General features: G+C 40.5%; 1 protein-coding gene across 1 annotated transcript in view; it reads right to left on the bottom strand.

Annotated features, from left to right (window-relative positions):
* The window catches only part of LOC122639750 (protein SPA1-RELATED 3-like), a 46,419-nt gene extending 37,231 nt beyond the window's left edge, over window positions 1-9,188 (bottom strand). Inside the window, exons 1-2 of the mRNA XM_043832690.1 lie at window positions 9,184-9,188; window positions 7,565-7,569 (exon numbers count right to left, since the gene is read on the bottom strand). The gene's annotated coding sequence lies outside the window, so the exon portion shown is untranslated. The remainder of the gene's footprint in view (window positions 1-7,564; window positions 7,570-9,183) is intronic.
* Window positions 9,189-10,396: the final 1,208 nt, after the last annotated feature.

The raw sequence follows: 10,396 nt of genomic DNA, 5'->3' as shown, positions 1-10,396 counted from the left end.
TCTTATTCCAAACCTCCTTAGAGATATGGGCATAACTGGATCTGTTGGAACTCGAGGCACGAAGAGTAGAAGTAGCTTCCTCAAGGTTACACAAGAGATGATAAGCTGTCTTAGTTGTATACACACCCTACTTATTACATCCCCAAACTTGATGATCATCTTCAAGAAAGAGGCTCAAGGGGATCTTAATGATTGCAGCCACATCTTCAGGATGAAATAGCTCCTTTAAGAGATCCATTCTCCAGGTCCGGTTCTCCTCATCAATCAGCTCAGCCACAAACACTCTCTCTTGAGGTCAATAGTGAGGGTGAAGAAGTCTAAAATTAGGAGATGAGGGGATCCAACCATCTGACTAGATTCTTATATGATCCCCCTTACCCACAATCCAAAGTAACCCAGCTACCAGGACCTTGTGACCTTCTAATATCCCCCTCCAAGCCCATGAAGGGCTAGAGCCAAGAGAGGCATCTAAGAAGGATGTATGAGGAAAATAAATCTGCTTCAGATACTCTGCCCAATTTGAGGTGGGATCACTCCATAATCTCCAAGCGAGCTTTCCAAGGAGAGCTTTATTTTGTAGTGGTGGTTCGCGGAAATCCAAACCTCCCTTCTCCTTCGACTTACACAATCTATGCCAAGAGATCCAACAAATATGATTTCTTTCTTCATTTCCTCCCCAATAGAATTGGGTTAAAGCTTGGCGAAGTTTAGAATGATGGGCAACTGGAAGTTTAAAATAGGAGGCGGCATAGGTATTCAAAGAGAGGGCAACTGATTTGATCATAACTTCCTTGCCGGATTGGGAAAGTAAGTGTTGTTTCCATCCTTGAAACTTCCTCCCTGTCTTCTCATTGATTTCCCTAAACAACTCCAACTTAGATGTTCCGAAATTTGTTGGAAGACCAAGATACTTTTTTGGGCCGCTGCCATAAGGAATTTTCAATATACGGGAGAACCACCGTTTGAACTTTTGAGGAGTATTGGGACTGAATGTCAAGCAAGATTTGCGCAAATTAATACTCTAACCACTGGTTGCACAATAAAAATCCAAGCAAGCCTTAAGGTTATGGATCTCCAAAACTTTAACCTCCGAGCAGATGAGACTATCATTGGCAAATAGAAGATGGTTTAGAGGCACTGTGTTGTTCCAAAGTCGAATACCACTAATGAGACCTGCTGATTCAGCTTGAGTAAGAGTGGCACTGAGAGCCCGAGAACATAGAACAAAGATGGCTGGAGAAAGAGGATCTCCCTGCCTAATCCCTCTGGAGGGGGATATAGTCTATTGAGCCACTCCATTTAGCAAGATCTGATATGAGACTGAAGAGATACAAGCCATGCACAGCTTGATCCAACCAACTTCCACTCCAACCGATCATATGCTTTACGCATATCTAATTTCAAGGCCACCAACATCTTCTTCCCTTTTTTCTTATGACTAATGTAGTGAAATACCTCATGAGCTAGCAAGACATTATTCGAGATCAGACGGTTGGGGATGAAAGCCGATTGTGCTGGGGAGATCAACTCATCCAGACAACCTTTTAATCTACTCACCATGATCTTGCTAACAATTTTGACAGTCACGTTACACAAGCTGATTGGGCGGAACTGGTCAATTTCATCGGGCTGGTCCACCCTAGGAATTAGGCAAACAAAGGTAGTATTTGAAGCAGGAGGCATACATCCAATTGTGAAAAATTCCTGAACAAACTTACATACCTCATGACTTACCAAACTCCAAAACCTTTGGAAGAAAGCTAGGGGGAGGCCATCCGGACTCGGAGACTTGATTGGAGACATGGCGAATAGGGCGGCATTTATTTTTGCCTCATCAGGAATTGTACATAGAAATTCATTTGTGTGCCCCTCTACTTTGGCCTGAATAGACGAAAGCACCAATTGAAGAGACTCTTCATCCAAACCTTCCGAGGAGAAAATAGATTGGTAATGCTGATTAACTTCACTTCTTATTTCTCCCTCCGAATGAGTCCAAGAACCTGACTGTAACTTGAGATGCAGAATTGTATTTCTTTGTCTTCTTTGGATGGTGGTAGCATGAAAATACTTGGTGTTTCAATCCCCTTCAGCTAGCCAATGAGCCCTCGATTTTTTCCTCCAGTGGGTTTCTTCTCTTTGAAATTCAGCAGTAAGCAGCTGTTGTATCTCCTTCTCTCGTTGTTGGTTTGAGGCAGAGGCAGGCAATCCTACAAAAACTCCAATTCGCCCAAGAGAGTTGCTATCTTTTTTTGGACATTACCAAAAGTATTCCTATTCCATTAAAAAAAAATAGGTTTACAATTGGAACTTTTTTTATGGAGGATATCAGCAGCCTTACATGTAGCTTTAATGGACCAGGCTCTCGCTGCAACCGCCTCACATTCCTGGTGGGAGAACCACATGATCTCAAAGCGGAAGGGGCGAACACCGGGGGCTGGAGCACCTTCTGTGTCAAGCATAACAGGAAAGTGGTCAAAACCCACCGCTAGCCGAACCAGAGCAACAGCATCTTCAAAAGAGCTCTCCATGCCTCATTGGAGAAAACTCGATCAAGTTTACATTTGATGCTTGCGGCCCCTCTTCGCTTATTAGACCAGGTAAACACAGGTCCCTTCGACGGAATGTCCATCAGTCTACACCTATCAAGCATATTCCTGAAATGTTGAATGTCTCTAGAGCCTGTGGAGAGTCCCCCTTTCTATTCAGACCAAGATAAAATAGAGTTAAAGTCACCCAGGCAGGTCCAATTCTCAGCATGGTGCTCCCCCAGAGAGATCAATTGATCCCAGACTAACTGCCTTCTATTCTTAATAGGATCCCCATAAACCAATGAGAGAAAGAAGGGAGCAATCGATTTAGAAGCAACCTGGGAGTCAATAATTCTATTGGTGGCTGACAAAATTTGGACATCAACATTGTCAGTCCAGATGACTGCTAGGCCTCCTCCAATTCCAATAGGGCTTATAGTAAAAGCATGATTCATATGTAGTTGCCGGCGAAGCTATAGGATCTTCTTATCTGAGCAACGAGTCTCTATAAGATATATAATGTCCGGCTTCCAGTCATAGGAGAGTTGTTTGAGCTACTGAATTGTCAGGGGTCTCCCAACACCCTGGCAATTCTAGCTAAGTATTCTCATAACATCCTGTGGGGCTGATTTCCCCCAACCACCGAGGGGTTTGACAGTAAAAAATGATCGTCAGATTGATCATTGGAGTTCGATTCCTCCCCCAGAGATGTTCTAACTCTTTTAGCACGATCCTTGATGGATGGATAAGGTCCATGTCGAACTCTGTGGGTTTCTCCAGTTTTGCTTGATTTGCCCCCTGCTTGTGGAGGTTGAGGAGTAGAAGGAGTATTTGTAGACACTTGGCCAATAGGGATAATGGCAGGGGTAGGTGTTTGAGTGGTGGGTAGAGTAACTACTACTGGGGATTGTGGAGTGGTGGTGTTGACTAAGGAAGTTTGTGGAGTAGGTGGGGGTGACGTGATCTGAATTGTGTTAAGGCTTACCGGTTCCAGAGGGTTCATTTGGTTACCAGATCCACGATTCATTGGTAACGAGGGAGGATTTGTACTGGGTGTAGGAGTTGCAGATGGGCTTTGGATGGAATTTGGGCTTGGTGGAAGAGGGGTTGGAGGGGGAATTAACGTTGAATCCGGGATTGTGGATAATAAGGTCAGGGTTAGAGGATTAGCTGGGTGTGCGGGGTCGGGTATGGAGGGTGGGTCAGTCAATGAAAAACCCGATAACAAGGGAATGAGTGCCTGGTGATGATGTACTGACTGAGGGAATTGGGAAAGGTTTGGTGGGAAAGGTGCTATATGATTCATGGAGGATAAAATAGAAATGGGAGCCTGGGGATCAGGGGTGCGTATCATTTCTGAGGGACGACACAGATTGGTAGTTGTCAAGGTGGGGGAACGGTTTGGGGGGGGGACAGGGGAGACATGGGTGACAAGGTAGTCTGATACTTGCCATGAGAGGTATTGCCATGTTGCAGGTTGGTTGCCTGTGGTATCATGTGCATTTGTGTCTGAGCTGTAATCTGAGAAGGACCTCCATTGCTTACTGGATTAGCATGTCGCCCTGCAGAGTTGTCGGCCGATGGAATAACCGAGGGGGAATTTGGAGTGGACTCTTCCTCTGCTAATAGACTTGGGGCTACTTCAATCAGTCTAGCTGGGGGAACCATAGCTCTGATTCTAAAGTTCAGGGTAGCCTTTGGAGCCAAAGAACACCTAATCCCGTCGCAACCTTCGTGTTCTTGAGCATGTTGTTGTTGGACTTCAAAGAAACTCTCATAGTGGCGTTCCTCATGTTCCAAACTACCACAGTAGGAGCAGAATATAGGGAGGTGCTTGTATAAGAGACGAATGGGGTGCTGGGCACCATTCCTCCGCTGGATGATGAGTTCTGGCTTGAGGGGACGCCTTATATCGATCTTCACTCTGCATCGGAGAGAAGCTCGATTAACACCAAAGTGGTCACCAGAGACTAACATCGCCTGAATAGAATTCCTGAGCTTTCTAGCGATCTGAATACCTAGCTTAACTTGTAGGAGTTCCTGAGGTAAGTCATGGAGTTGTACCTAGAAATCAACCAAGTGGAGGGGCCACTCCCCTGAAGCATTTCATTTTTCGAGAACCAAAAGGTTACCTGAAACAGTCCATGGGCCTCCTTAAGGACATTCAAAACATCCAGTTTATGCTTGAAGCAGAAAATGTACCGGTGAGACTCGAAGGGGGTCACAGATGCTCCATGTACAAGGTGCCAGGCCGTAATCAGTGCTTCAGAAATTGCTTGGCGCCTATAGGGTTTAATGCCTACCACTCTGCCCACTAACATCAGCTCCGCCTGGTATTCGAGGTCATCTTCCGTATCATCGCCGAGGCAAAAAATATCACCCTCTTCATCTGAAGGGGGGTTGCTCACCACTGAATCTGGCTCTCTACAGGAGGGTTCACCACCCATGGAAAAGAAGAAGAGAGCGCACTCTCAAAATGAAGGGTAAAGGCGAGAGGTGAGGTAAGACGAGAAGGACGAACAGACAAAGGTTCAAAGGAGGTATTCTAACAAAAAGACTAGAGCATCGAACATCTCTAGGCAATAGTGTGCGACTAGTAGAACGGTAGTGAGAAGATGACGCAGCAACGGTAGAAGGAACTCTAGAAGAAATCCCTCGTCGAAAAACTCCATGAGAGGTTATGAGAGCTTAGTAAGCAAGAAACACGCTCACGACGGAGAAAGGACCACGCTCACGGCGGAGAATCCATGTCGGCGTAGTGCCGTTCATGTTTTTTCTTTGAACCCCAACACTTCTTTTTATGCTTTGTAGTTGGATGACCAAGTGAGTCATAATCTATACCTTTTAGATTGGTTGCATTTTATTTGCAATCTTTAGTTTAATACTTTTAGAAATAATGGAATATGATTTTCTTTGGTAATTAAGAGTATAATTAACATGCTTTTGTTAACTAATGATCTTGTGGGCCAACCTTGGCAAAGTCCAATTTGTTATTATATTAACATGCCAAAATTATCTAATATGTTAATTATTTATTAGCTATAATACTATTTTTTTGGTAAATATTAGCTATAATACTATAAGATGCATGGATAGTTAAAAGGAAAGTACAATTAAATAAAATAACTTATCTAATGAAAAGTAAATAATTAAAGTAATTTAAAGATATTTTTCTATTATATCATCATCGTTCAAAGTTCAAACGAATAATATAACGAAAGGATAGAAGAATAATTATCACCTCCAATTTGCAGGTACCTCCAATTCTCAACCAAAAAATAAAATAAAAAACATTCCTCCAATTCCTCAAATAGGGGGGAGTGGACCCCATCTTGGGCAGTGTATTTGGGCAGGGGATAGGGTGGTCATTTTTGCCCCCCCATGTGAGGAATTGGAGGAATTGGAGGGGGCAGCGAATTGGAGGGGATAACGATTCTAGAGTTAGTGGTTTCAAAAAAGATAAACTATTCAGCAATCTTTTGATTTTTGTGCGTTCTTACAAGTGCATAAAGTGATATCAATCTGATGGCTCAGACATCGGTACCCTATTCTGGCACATGTATAGGTTGATAACACATACCACGTGTTTGAGAAAGAAGGAAAAAAAAAAATAGGATTCTTATTATGGTGGACTAATGCGGCCGCGAAGTGGATCGGGCTCCACTCCATCGAACACCCTGCCCAGTGAGTCATCCAATGGCAGGACTGCTCTACGTGGGCCAAGATGCACGCCAAGGTAGGGCTTGGCACGTACACATCCAAGTGCACTGTGAGCAGCACTACCATTCGATGCCTCACTGGACATTCACTGGACGGGGTGCTCGCAAGAAAGTAGCCCTATCCCCACGAAGTCCATGATAGTCCATACAATCATCTAGGAAAATAGAATTAAACTTACAATACAACATACGAAATATTAGTCAATGACATATAGTCCCTCGTACATGAGCCACACAGGCTAGAGTTTATAGTGTTTTAACAAATAAACTTTGTTTATTCTTCAACAAAATATTAACAAAAGCGAAGGATAATAACATATTATGAATAATGAGTAAGATTCGAAACGATTCTTATGTCCACGTAGATTGCTGATGAGAGTCAATTCAATTTTTCAATTTTTCAAATATCCAATGCGTCTAACTCTGCGAATCCCACCTCTATTACCCATTGCCTTTGCCACTTGCTAAAATCTATAAAATCCTAGATAAATTTATTTTTTATGAACAATCATAGAAGCACATCTGGGAACACCATTATATGGGTCATAGGTTCTACAAAATAGCATAAGAAAAGTATCTTGTGATGGCAGGCGTGATATATATTGATCTACCTTTATGTCACAAAGAAGGGATGATGACTTAAAATCATACCTTGATCCTCTACTGCCGAACTGCTCCGGCAGGAACCTACTGCCAAGATATAGCCAGACGGTAAATTACCACCTTATCCCTACCTGAGCGTCTTACCTGAGTGGGGGTAAGGCGGTCATTTACCATCTTGCTGTATCTTGATAGTAGGGTCCTGTCGGACAGCTCGGTAGTAGAGGATCCAAATTGAGTTAAAATCTGAAATAATATATGATTGGAATAAAACTCTTAAATCAACAATCCAGCGATTAATATGAACATTAGTTAAAAGAGGATACGACTTTGACTAAAGAAAACAACATTGAATATGAGCTTGCCATATAAAATAAAATGTAATAGTAGTTATAGAAAAGATAAGATGTAAATCACTACAAATAAAAGAAGAATTAGAAAGAAATGAATAGAAAAGTTGAAGTAATGAGTTTTCCTTGGAGGAATTTTGTCCTCAATGCTAGGGGCTTTCCAAACCAAATATGTAGCACGTGATTGGTCCATAACTGAAACAAAAGTTAGCCTATACTTTGTAGTAGAGATGTAAATGGATCGGATTCGGCTCGGATATGAATCGGATATTCTCTGGCAGAATACGGATACCTCTAAACGGATTCGGATGGGTTCGGATGTGGATCGAATCTGGATTTTCAACCATCCATTTACTTCTCTGCCTTGTGTAACTCGGACCTTCGTCCCCTTAGCGGATACAATTCACTCTCAGTCCATATCTCTTAGATCATGATTATCTTTACCTCATATTCTAGAACATGTTGAATCTTCAAAAACCATTAAGACCATTATTTATTTAATTTTTTATTATTAAATATTTGAATTTTTTTTACAAAAAAAAAAAATTTGGATTTTTTTTTGGACGGATTTTTATCGAAATATTCAGATTCTTTTCCGAATATCTGTAAACGAATACGAATGCGGATCGAATTTGGATTTTCAATTATCCACCTATCAAGACCTTCAAAAAAAAAATACTTAAATTTAGAATGAATCCTAAGCTTCCGTAAGATCTGTCACAAACGTTTACAAGATACAAACCGGTTTGGTTCCCAATGTGACCCTTTAGGAGGACAATATGTTTAGTAGTTAGGCCCTTTAGGGGACAAAGGGGTATAAACAAAGTAGTTTGAAAGCACTTTTACCTATGTTAATTTGCAAAATAACATTCCTAATCCATGAAGGAATCTTTGCCTAATTAGTGTTTTCATTCACCATTAAACATAAGATCACATACTTTCTAAAATAAAAAAGGTGAGGGGATAATAGAAGTTAGTGCAAAGATTCCATTAACATTTTTTTTTTTTTTTTTGTCTTTGGTGAGTATCAGTCTTTAACCAGTCTTAATCAATCCCTAATTGAAAGGGTTGTTCAACAGTTGATCTATCAGATTAATAAGGTTGAAATGAGGCCGACCGATTACTCCAAAAACTACACAATTTAAAATCAAAACTGGATTAATTAATGGGTTTGAAGGTCTTTAATCCCAACAACCAGGCACCCATTAAGCCATCTAATAATCTTGGTGTTGGCTTCTAAGTTGACATATTATGATTAATTATGTTTTAAGCACTTCTAATGGTTTGGGATTCAAAAGGTCTTCTCCCACCACCTAAAGTTAAGGAGTTGTTAGATTAGGGTTCCGTAATCAAATCGTTTGCAATCCTTGGTTTAAGACTTTTAGAAATAATGGGATATGATTTTCTTTGATAATTAAGAGTATAATTAACATGCTTTTGTTAACAAAGTATATATGGAAGTTTGGGACCAAACTCCTCAAAGCGATTTAATGATCTTGTGAGTCAACCTTGGCCAACTCCAATTTGATTCTTATATTAACATGCCAAAACTATCTAGCTATAATAGTATATAAGATTCTTTTTTGGTAGAAATAGTATATAAGATTCATAGATTATTAGAAGGGAAGTACAATTAAATATCTTATCTAATGAAAAGCAACTAATTAAAGTAATTTAAGTATATTTTTCTATTATATCATCATGGTTCAAACGAATAATATAACAAAAGGATAGTTAGTGGTTTCACAAAAGATAACCGTTTAGCAATCTTTTGATTTTATTTACCCAAAAAGCAATCTTTTGATTTTTGTGCGTTCATAGAGTAAATAATTTCAGAGAATTTGCCGGTTCATCTCCTTACTAATGGTGAAATCAGAAATGTGGTTTTCTCCATAGGTCCCCTCAAAGCATCAGGAATTGATGGCTTTCAGGCTTATTTTTATCAAAGATTTTGGGGCTGTTAAGAAAAACAACGCTCAGAATGACGATTTGCAGAAGAAAAATAGAATAGAGAAAGCACATACAACGCACAATATAGAGATTTATGTGGTTTACCCCCAAGGTGGGAAGCTACATCCACGGCCGAGCAATAGAACAGATTTCACTATTTTTCTGGAAATGTTACAAACCCTCTTAACCCCATCTCAAAGAGATAAGAACATTATATAGGGAAGCCCTAACCCCAGAAAGTACAAAAGTACACCTGATCCAAAATTACCCAAAAAACATGGCCGGACCAAAACATACCATATGGCTCAAAAGTACTCATTTCTAAGATCTCGACGAGCCCAACACAACAACCGGCCTTTGGTGGGGATATTCGCCATTTTTCACCATTCCGAGGTTGTCTCGAGGCCGAAAAAGCCCTCTAAAGATCTCAACCGCACTTTTTGACCAAAATCAGGCTTCACCAACAACAGGGGTGAGGGAGTTTAATGTTGATCAACAAGTTTGATAGCTCCAAGTTGTCCATTTCAACTTCCAAATGAAGAATGCCTTCAGAGGTTGCTTGAAGAAGACCTTCCCCTCATTGTTGTTATTTCACCTTGGAGGACTGAAGAAAAGTTGGAAGGTTTCGATACAGCACAGATAATACCTCCATTTGAATTTCGAATACACCTCTCTGCTCTTTGAAAAAGAGGCAAGGAGGGTAACCACTTGTCTTCCCATATGCCGACATGTTCCCCTATTCCTATGATCCAAACCAGACCTGCCTGTATCACCTTTCTTCCTTCAATGACACTTATCCACCCCCATAGTGGGTTAGAACCCAAATTGGCTGAGAGGAAATCAGAGTGTGGATAATAAATTTGTTTCATGAACATCCCCCAATTTGAATTTAGATCACTCCATAGTTTTCATGCGAGTTTTCCTAGCAAAGCTTGGTTTTGAATAGAGGGATCTAGACCACATGGTCTTTTGATCTACATAGCCTTCTTCATGAGATCTAAGGAATGGAATTTTTTATCCTCTTTACTCCCCCAGAAGAAATTACATACTATCCCATCTTCTTTTTTTTGGTACAGTTAAATAACTTATCCCTTTTGTTGGGTAAAAGTTAAATAACTTATCTAATGAAAAGTAACTAATTAAAATAATTTAAAGAAAATTTTCTATTATGTCATCATCGTTCAAACAAATAATATAACGAATGGATCGTCAGTGGTTTTCACAAAACATAAACAGTTCAGCAATCTTT

This window comes from Telopea speciosissima, chromosome 9 (assembly GCF_018873765.1).
Source record: "Telopea speciosissima isolate NSW1024214 ecotype Mountain lineage chromosome 9, Tspe_v1, whole genome shotgun sequence".
Taxonomy (NCBI): domain Eukaryota; kingdom Viridiplantae; phylum Streptophyta; class Magnoliopsida; order Proteales; family Proteaceae; genus Telopea; species Telopea speciosissima.
This window is presented reverse-complemented; position numbering and strand designations above follow the sequence as displayed.